This window comes from Dipteris shenzhenensis, chromosome 27 (assembly GCF_047967505.1).
Source record: "Dipteris shenzhenensis isolate YYH24624 ecotype China chromosome 27, Dip_SZ_1.0, whole genome shotgun sequence".
In the NCBI taxonomy this organism is placed as follows: domain Eukaryota; kingdom Viridiplantae; phylum Streptophyta; class Polypodiopsida; order Gleicheniales; family Dipteridaceae; genus Dipteris; species Dipteris shenzhenensis.
The window spans coordinates 31,196,899-31,205,330 of record NC_141622.1 but is presented as its reverse complement, the minus strand read 5'-3'; positions in this window follow the sequence as shown (position 1 = coordinate 31,205,330).

Below are 8,432 nucleotides of genomic sequence, written 5' to 3'. Positions count from 1 at the left end.
TCTCAGCATGCCACATGTCACAACCCTTGCTAGGCATTGTACCCTCTCCTCAAGCACACTGTGAATTTAGCATGTGACCTCAGCCTGCCACCTTACCACAGGCCACATCATCATTTTGCCCTCTCTTGTGATCAAAGTTTGGCCTATTCTTCAGGGAGCCATAACTTTTGATCCAGGGGGAATTTGGAGGTGATCCAAAAAGCAAAAATGGTTGCCAGATCATGCTCTACACTTGAGGACCTCAAATATGCCATTTGACTATTTCACAAGTCAGCATCATCAAAACCTCATCATCAGAACCGCCTCCTAATCCACTGCATTCAATCCAGCTCTTAAAACGAATGAGATAAAATTCATTTGCTACATTTTGTGATTCGACATGTAGTCTAGCTATAGATGCTTCACATATCTATCTCGACATCAGCATTCGACATTGCATTTGCTTCAGGGATATCTTGTGCTTTTTCAATTATATTTCAGGCTTCTAGGCCTTTATACTGTTAGCTCCTTCTTGATGAACATATGACAGATGCTACATCCCATGCCGATGGATGTTTAGCCATGCACACATCAGATCACCTTTAGGTCATGATAGTTGATCATACAGGTTCGACAGGTTGCCATACCTTGTCATTTATACGGGCCTCTTGATCAGTAGAGCAATGTATCATACTTGCACCTTTGGCCCCATATCTTTAGCCCCTGGATCACTCTGTCCACACTAACTATGTAGTCTTCTTCGACCCCGCATCATTTGAACAGAGATTACTCTACTGCAGCATACATCAGACATTGTTGTCACAATGTACCAGATCATATCTTCACAACTACATTGACTAACCTCATATCTAGATTCCTCTTCTTTGGAGCGGCGGGTACATAGTCCATCACGACTTATGACATGCTCAGCTTTGACGTGTTCAGCATGCAAGCATACATAGTTCTTGACGCAGTATTTTTCGATTGACCAGTCTTTGATCCAAGTGGACTTTACTTTCTGCATATTTCCTTCATCTTTCTTTCAGCCTATCTTTTGGGTTTTATTCCCAAAGGCGAAGGATGATCCACAACTTAACAGGGGGAAGTTCACATTATGTACAGGATTGTAAGTTGTACTCATTGTACATGCTTCCGCTACGTAATCACTGTGCTCACATATGCACATACTACTCTAATTTCTTTTAGTTTTCTTTTTCAATTTTGGTTGCCATCATATGCACCAAACAAAACACAAAAAAGCCTTGTATAGGGACCCTCTACTTAACCAGTGAAATTTAAGAGGGGGTGTTGAGGATGGTGTAAATTGCACCATCTACATAGGGCATAGGGGCAAAAACCCTAACCCTAACCATAAGGGGTTCACATGTATATCTTCATGTTCATGCTCAATACAACTTAGTGTATATGTAGCTATATCGTGTGCACTCCTTTCTCACTTTTGCTATCACAACCCATCCAGGGCCATAAATGATTAACTTAATTGTTGATATGGTCAAGTAAGATTGTGACTTTCCTCTTACTGGTCTATTCAAGATGGTATACCACTTGAGATTTAGTGTCTTATCAAGCAAGTAAATTCCATTACATAACAAGAATTCCCATAACAAGAGTTTTGAAATGTGTTATTAGAGAATTGACCACATAGGGTTCTCAATTTTTGAATTGAAAATAGGAGTTGTAAAAACCATCGTAGCCATGCCCATGTGCAAGTATTTGAAACAAAAGTATTTTTCATTTGGAAGTTTTCTATGCTCAAATTTCATTTGTTTTTTTGGTGTGACAAGTTAGACCATTTTAAGGTCACCGTTAAATTAAAAACATAATAACTCATTTATTTTTAAGTGATTTGAGACCACATACAAAATCAACACATTGGCGAGAGAATTCAAATATATCGCAAACATTAACAATAATGGCACTTTGAAAAGGAATATAAATTCTTCTTTGAGACAATATATCATTGTACAATGAAATGGCAACATAAGCATGCATAGTTGTTGCCAACTAGTTTAAATCAACTCAAATGGGGCATATTCAAATAGCACTTATTAAAGTACTATGAAATTCAATCAACCAATGAGTTAGCTTTCATGGCCAACTCATTGACCTCACAAGGACGATTACTTTAGTGGTCAAAACCTATAAAATAGGCCCATACGTATAAAATCCATAGGACACAATCTTACTACCTATCTCGGCTGAGCGATGTTAGCCACAATGCGACATTATAATACTCTAAGCGCCATTACTCAAAATTTTCTAGGACGACGAGTGTAGAACCTCTTATGAAACTCTTGGCCGATTGGACCCATGCTACAAATGCAGACTACAGAATTGGACTACTCACTAATATTTAGCACTAGGGAAGGGATAGTTTTCTATTGATGCCTCACAAAATGAAAAGATAATCTACTTCGAGTCAAAAGGGGAGCATAATGAGCATGTCAGAGTGGTGCTCGACCTCTTGCAACCACACCAATTCCATGCCAGAGAAGCTAACGCACTTTCTTGACCACAAAGATTGAGTATCTCAGCTTCATCATCTCAGTAGAAGGAATCATAGTTGCCTTGCCAAGAATCATGATGTGGTGGACTGGTATATTCCCACCACCATGAAGAATGTTAGAGGATTCTTGGAATCAAAGGATGGTACCAAAATTTTCATCTAAAACTACTCCCTGATTGATGCCTCTTACAACTCTACTAAAGAGGAATGCATGGCTGGTGGTCTAGAAGAAAGAGCACCAAGGGAGATTTGAGAGGCTCAAACTAGCTCTTGCAATGGTACCAATTCTAAAAACTTTGAGACTTCAGCCCTCCTTTTGAAGTGTTAATTGATGCTAGTGGGACCATCGTAGGTTGAGTGCTCCTACAAGAAGGCCATCCCTTGGCCCACAATTCCCTTAAGTTGAAGTTCTATGAGTGGAACTAACCCACTCATGCTTTGGACCTCCTTGCTATAATTCATGCCCTAAAGCTTTAAAAACGTTACCCATTCAGGGCCCAGTTTAGCCTCATCTCACTGATCACAAGAACTTGAAGCGGATCTTCACAAAAAGAGAGATCTCTCTCTCATTATTCTCATTCTTGGACATTTAGAGAGCAAAATTTGGAGAGAGGAGAGAGAAAAGAGAGCTTAAGGAAGAGAGCACATACACACACATACTTCCTACACAAGAAGATGACACCCTCAACCAAGGACAAAGGGAAGGCAAAGGTGCAACCAACAAGGCATACAACTCAATCACCTCCTCCTCCTAGTAAGAAGAAGGCTCCTCCTCCAAGAGAAAAAATTTGCAAAGAAAATGACTCCATGGAGTTTATTCATTAGCCGTAAAATCTGTGGGTTGTAAAGCCTCTTCTGCATTTGCCTTGCGCACATGGAGTTTACTCAAATTTTGTCCATGGAGGCACGTGCATTGGGGGTTGTTGTGCATAAGGTTCTTTTTACAATCAAGCAAGACTCTCACTGCAAGGTCATCCTTGGCAAAATTATAACCATATTGATCATCAACATAAAAAATGAAGTTGGCCACTTCTCAGAATAACCAACCCACAACATAACAGTCAGTCCTAGATGACCAGTTGTCCTTTGATCTTGCAGCAGTCAGGTGCCTCTTCTCTGCCCCACAGAAAAAGGGAGGGATCTTGTGCCTCATGACTCTCTGTCTAATGCCATGGCCTTCCCCAATCAATTATCTCTACACGTACATATTTCTCATCGACGGTAGTGAAGTTGAGCATGTAGTCAGTCGTATGCATTCAAATTTGTATGTGTAATCCTTCTAGCATGAACTGCCTTCAACAAACTGGTGATCTTCGCCAACTATATACAAGGACTACTATACAAATAGTCACATCTACTTTCTTATCCTAGGTGTTGCCAATCATAACGATATCTCTTGGGTGCCAATTTTTGATTTGCTATCAGTACCTGACAAAATATGAAAAGGGGAGAGGAGAAGAGTGGAGATGAGGAGAGAGGGCACAGCTAGAGAGCATACCACAAATGACTAACTATACACTAGATTTAGTTGATGAAAAAATAGAATATATACAAACCCATTTAGGGTTAGGGTTAGGGGATCTAACCCTTTCCTTTATAGCACTCTATAAGGTTAGTGCTATGCACATATGATCACATGATGTTGAGTGTGAACTCTCAACACCTTCCCTCAAGATCAACATCATGAAGTAGGCCTTCCCTTAAGGTGATGAATTTGGGGAATCGAAGAAGGACTGAGCATTACATTCCATCACACCCCTTTAATGGGAATGTCCTTCCTCTATGTCAAACCAAGAGCTAGTTGGCGTTTCTCGAATAGCTCTTTACCGAGTGGTTTGGTAAAGATGTCAGCTACAACATTTTCTTTGCTATCACAATGCTGCAGTATGATGTCACCAAGTAACACTCTTTCTCTAATGAAGTGCTCTCTGACATCAATGTGCTTTGTCCTGGAGTGATATACTAGATTCTTGGCCAATACTTGAGCCGATTGATTATCACAGTATATTGTTGTTGGCTTTGACTCATCAAAGTAATCTACTTCTGACAATAATCTTTTGAGCCATATAGCCTCACATGCACCTGTAGTGAGTGCTCTATCTACTTTAGTCGAAGACAAAGAAATAGTTGGTTGTTTGTTTGACAATCATGCATATCCCTCTATCGATCTCTTGGTCTCATGATTTCCACGATAGTCAACACTGTCATAATATCCATGCAACCGTGAATGACTTCCTCTGTATTCTATCCCAAACTGTGTTGTACCTTTGATGTATCTCAAGACTCTTTTGGCTGCATTCCAGTGAGACTGTTTTGGATTTTCCATAAACTGTGCTAGTGAGCTTACTGCATAACAAATATCTGGCCGTGTGATTGTGAAATATATAAGAGATCTGATGAGCTGCCTGTAGTACCTATCATTGAGTGTAGGCTTTTTTGAATCTTTAGTAAGTTTGAAACTCTGTTCCATGGGAGTGGCTGCAAACTTCTTCAGGAGACTGTCAACATACTTGAGCTGACTCATGAATGTGCTATCTGAATCTCTCCAAAAGTCAATTCCAAGACAATAGTGCACAAATCTAAGATCTTTCATGTTGAACTCTGCAAATAAGTCTTGTTTTAATTTTCTAATGAAGCTATCCTTGCTTCCTGTCACAATCAAATCATCTACGTACAAAAGGGCAATAGTAATGTCTTCCCCTGAACTTTGTAGTAGAGAGGATGATCTGCATTGGATTTCATGTATCCCAAATTAGCAAAATACTTGTCAATTCTACTATCTCAACTTCTGGGTGCTTGCTTTAAGCCATAGAGACTTTTCTTGAGATGGCAAACGTATTCTCCTTTCTTGGTTCAACATAACTTGTTGGTTGTTGCATGTAGACTTCCTCGTCTAGATAACCATTGAGAAATGCATTCTTGACATCGAGCTGGTACACATTCCATCTGCTAAGTATCACTAGTGATATCAAGAACCGTATGGAATCCATCTTTGCTATTGGAGCATAAGTCTCATCATAGTCTTGATCATGTTGCTGTGCAAATCCTTTTACAACTAATCTGGCTTTGTATCTTGGAATACTTCCATCTGGATTGTACTTCACTTTGTATACCCATTTGTTTGCTATGGCCTTCTTTCCTGGTGGAAGGTTGCATAATTCCCAAGTATTATTCTTATACAAAGCATCCATTTCTTCATTCATAACAGTTTGCCAATCTGACTTGTCTACTGCGTCTTCGAAGTACACTGGCTCTTCTGTAGCCATGATGGTAGTCATAAGAGCATAGTTGGTGGTTTCCACCTGAATTGCTTTGCCTTTCTGAGCATATGTCAATCTGGGTAGAGGTCTGCTTTCCCTAATAGACCGTTTGAGCTGCTGTGGCTCTGCTTGGGGTGTTGTTGGCAATTCTTGCTCTTCTTCATCAACATATTCTGTAGATGACTGTGAAGTCGATGCTTCTATCTCCTGTATAGGTGAGGTTTTCCATTTTGATTCCTCATTAAAGATTACATCTCTAGAGATAATGACTTTGCGGTTGATGGGATCATACAACTTGTATGCTTTGCTTTCTTCACTGTAGTCAACCATGATGCATTTGCATGACTTCGCATCCAATTTCTTGCGATGATCATCATGTATGTGGGCATATGCTATGCAACCAAATATGCGGAGATGCCCAATGTATGGCTTGTGTCTAGTGAATGCTTCATAAGGAGTCATACCCTGTATCGGTTCGGTAGGAAGCCGATTAAGCAAATAGTTTGCAGTGGCTATTGCTTCTACCCAATACTGATTTGGAAGATGCTTTTCACTAAGCATTGCTCTAGCACCATCTACTATAGTCCCATTCTTCCTTTCAGATCTTGCATTCTGTTAAGGAGTATCTGCACATGTGAATTGTCTTCATATGCTATGACTTCTGCAAAAGTTCATGATGAACGCTGAAGATATGTATTCACCTCCTCTATTTGATCTCATGACCTTGATCTTTCTGGCTATCTAGTTTTCTACCATGGCTTTGAATTCTTGAAATCTGGAAAACACTTCAGATTTCTCTTTCAAAAAGTAGACCCAACAATATTTGTTGTAGTCGTCGATGAAAGTCAAGTAGTAAAGTGAACCATTGATGCTACGAGTTTGGGCATAACCCCATACATCTGTATGTATCAAATCGAGAATACCTCGTGCACGAGAGGTACTTCTACTAAAGTTGGTTTGCTTTTGTTTGCCGAAGCAGCATGCTTCGCAAAATTTTCCAAGAAACTATAGCTTCGGAATCTCAATTGCCATATTCTAATTCCTGAGATCTAACAAGTACTTGAAGTTGACATGACCAGATCTCTTGTGCCATTTTGTAGATAGTGGCATCTGTTGTAGTTGAGTTGACATGGCATGTTTATTTGGTATTGTAGCTAGCATTCTATATAAGCGTCCTTCCTTGACACCTTTTACTACTAGCTGACATCTTTTGGATTTGTCTTTGATAGTGCATTCATCATTGTCGAAGATGACTCTATAGTTGTCTTCCGCCATTTGACCTATTGACAAGAGGTTCTTGCTGAGCTTCGAAACATAGAGCAGATCTTTCACTAATCCTTTCATACCAGTGAAATTGTTCATAGGGATAACACTTGTCCCTTGAACTGGATTCGGTGTATTGTTTATTTTGTAGATGACATTTTTTTGACCTTCTAATGGCTTCATTTCTGTGAACCATTCCTGATTTGTCATGTGAGATGATGCACCGCTGTTGATGTACTAAGGATCCTGTTCCACTTGGCCGACTTGATAGTTGTAATCCTCTTTGGGATTGAAATCAGTGTCTAGGTACACTCTATCAGTCTGATGCATTTCCTCGCTTGTAAGAAACATATTTCCATGTTCATTTGCAAAATCACTATGACTAGAATGTCCACCATGATGATTTCCTCTGCCTCGGGAATTCCCTCGATTACTGGTTGGATTGATCGCCTTGGTCATACTGCTTCTTGCGGCAATCTCTTTCATAGTGTCCAAACTTGTGTGGCAGTAGTTGCACTAAATGTTTGACATGTTGGTGGATGCATTCCCTTGTCCTTGAAATCTTCCTCGATTGGAATGATTTCCTCTTTGTTGATTTTGATGTTGTTGAGGATGATGCTGATGCTAATTCTGATTTTGTTGATGATGTTGTTGCTAATGATGACCACTTTTCTGGTATGATCTACCTCTACCTCTGCCTCTACTTCTATCTGAAGCTGTGAATGCCTGATCATTAGAATGACCTTTTTGTGCTTGGATGGCCTGAGTCCTGAGTTCTTCACCAAGTAGGACTGACTGAAGTTCTTCCAATGTCGAAATTTGCCGTTGAATGGCAATACTTTGGACTAGATTCTCATATCCCTCTCCTAATCCATTCAGGATTACTTGAACCATTTCTACAGGGTCCATAGTCTCTCTTGCTACTGCAAGTTGATTGTTGTAGTCTTTTATGCAGAGTACATAAGCATGACTGGTTTCGCTCCACTGTTGCAGAAACTCTGGTTGATCTAGTTTCTGAGTGTGAGAATCGTAGATGTGTTCTTGGACTCGTAGAGAGTTGCAAACATATCCCATGATTCTTTTGATGTCTTGACTGTGTTGAGATATCCTAGCATGACATCTTGCACATTCTACTTGATCACATGATAGGCATACTTGTCTTTCTTATCCCATTCTGCCTGAGCTCGAGCAATGGCAGGATCTGCTACAGGTGCAAAAACTATTTGTGTAGCTGTAGATCTTGTTACTGGTGTTGTGACAACAGATGGAGTAGAGCTACTTGTGGCTGGATCATCCAATGGTCTAGGTGTAGACCCATCGACATACTCCCATTTGTCCTGAAGTACAAGAATGGTCTCCATTCGGTATTTCCATGTACCATAATTGGAGTTGTCTAACTTAGC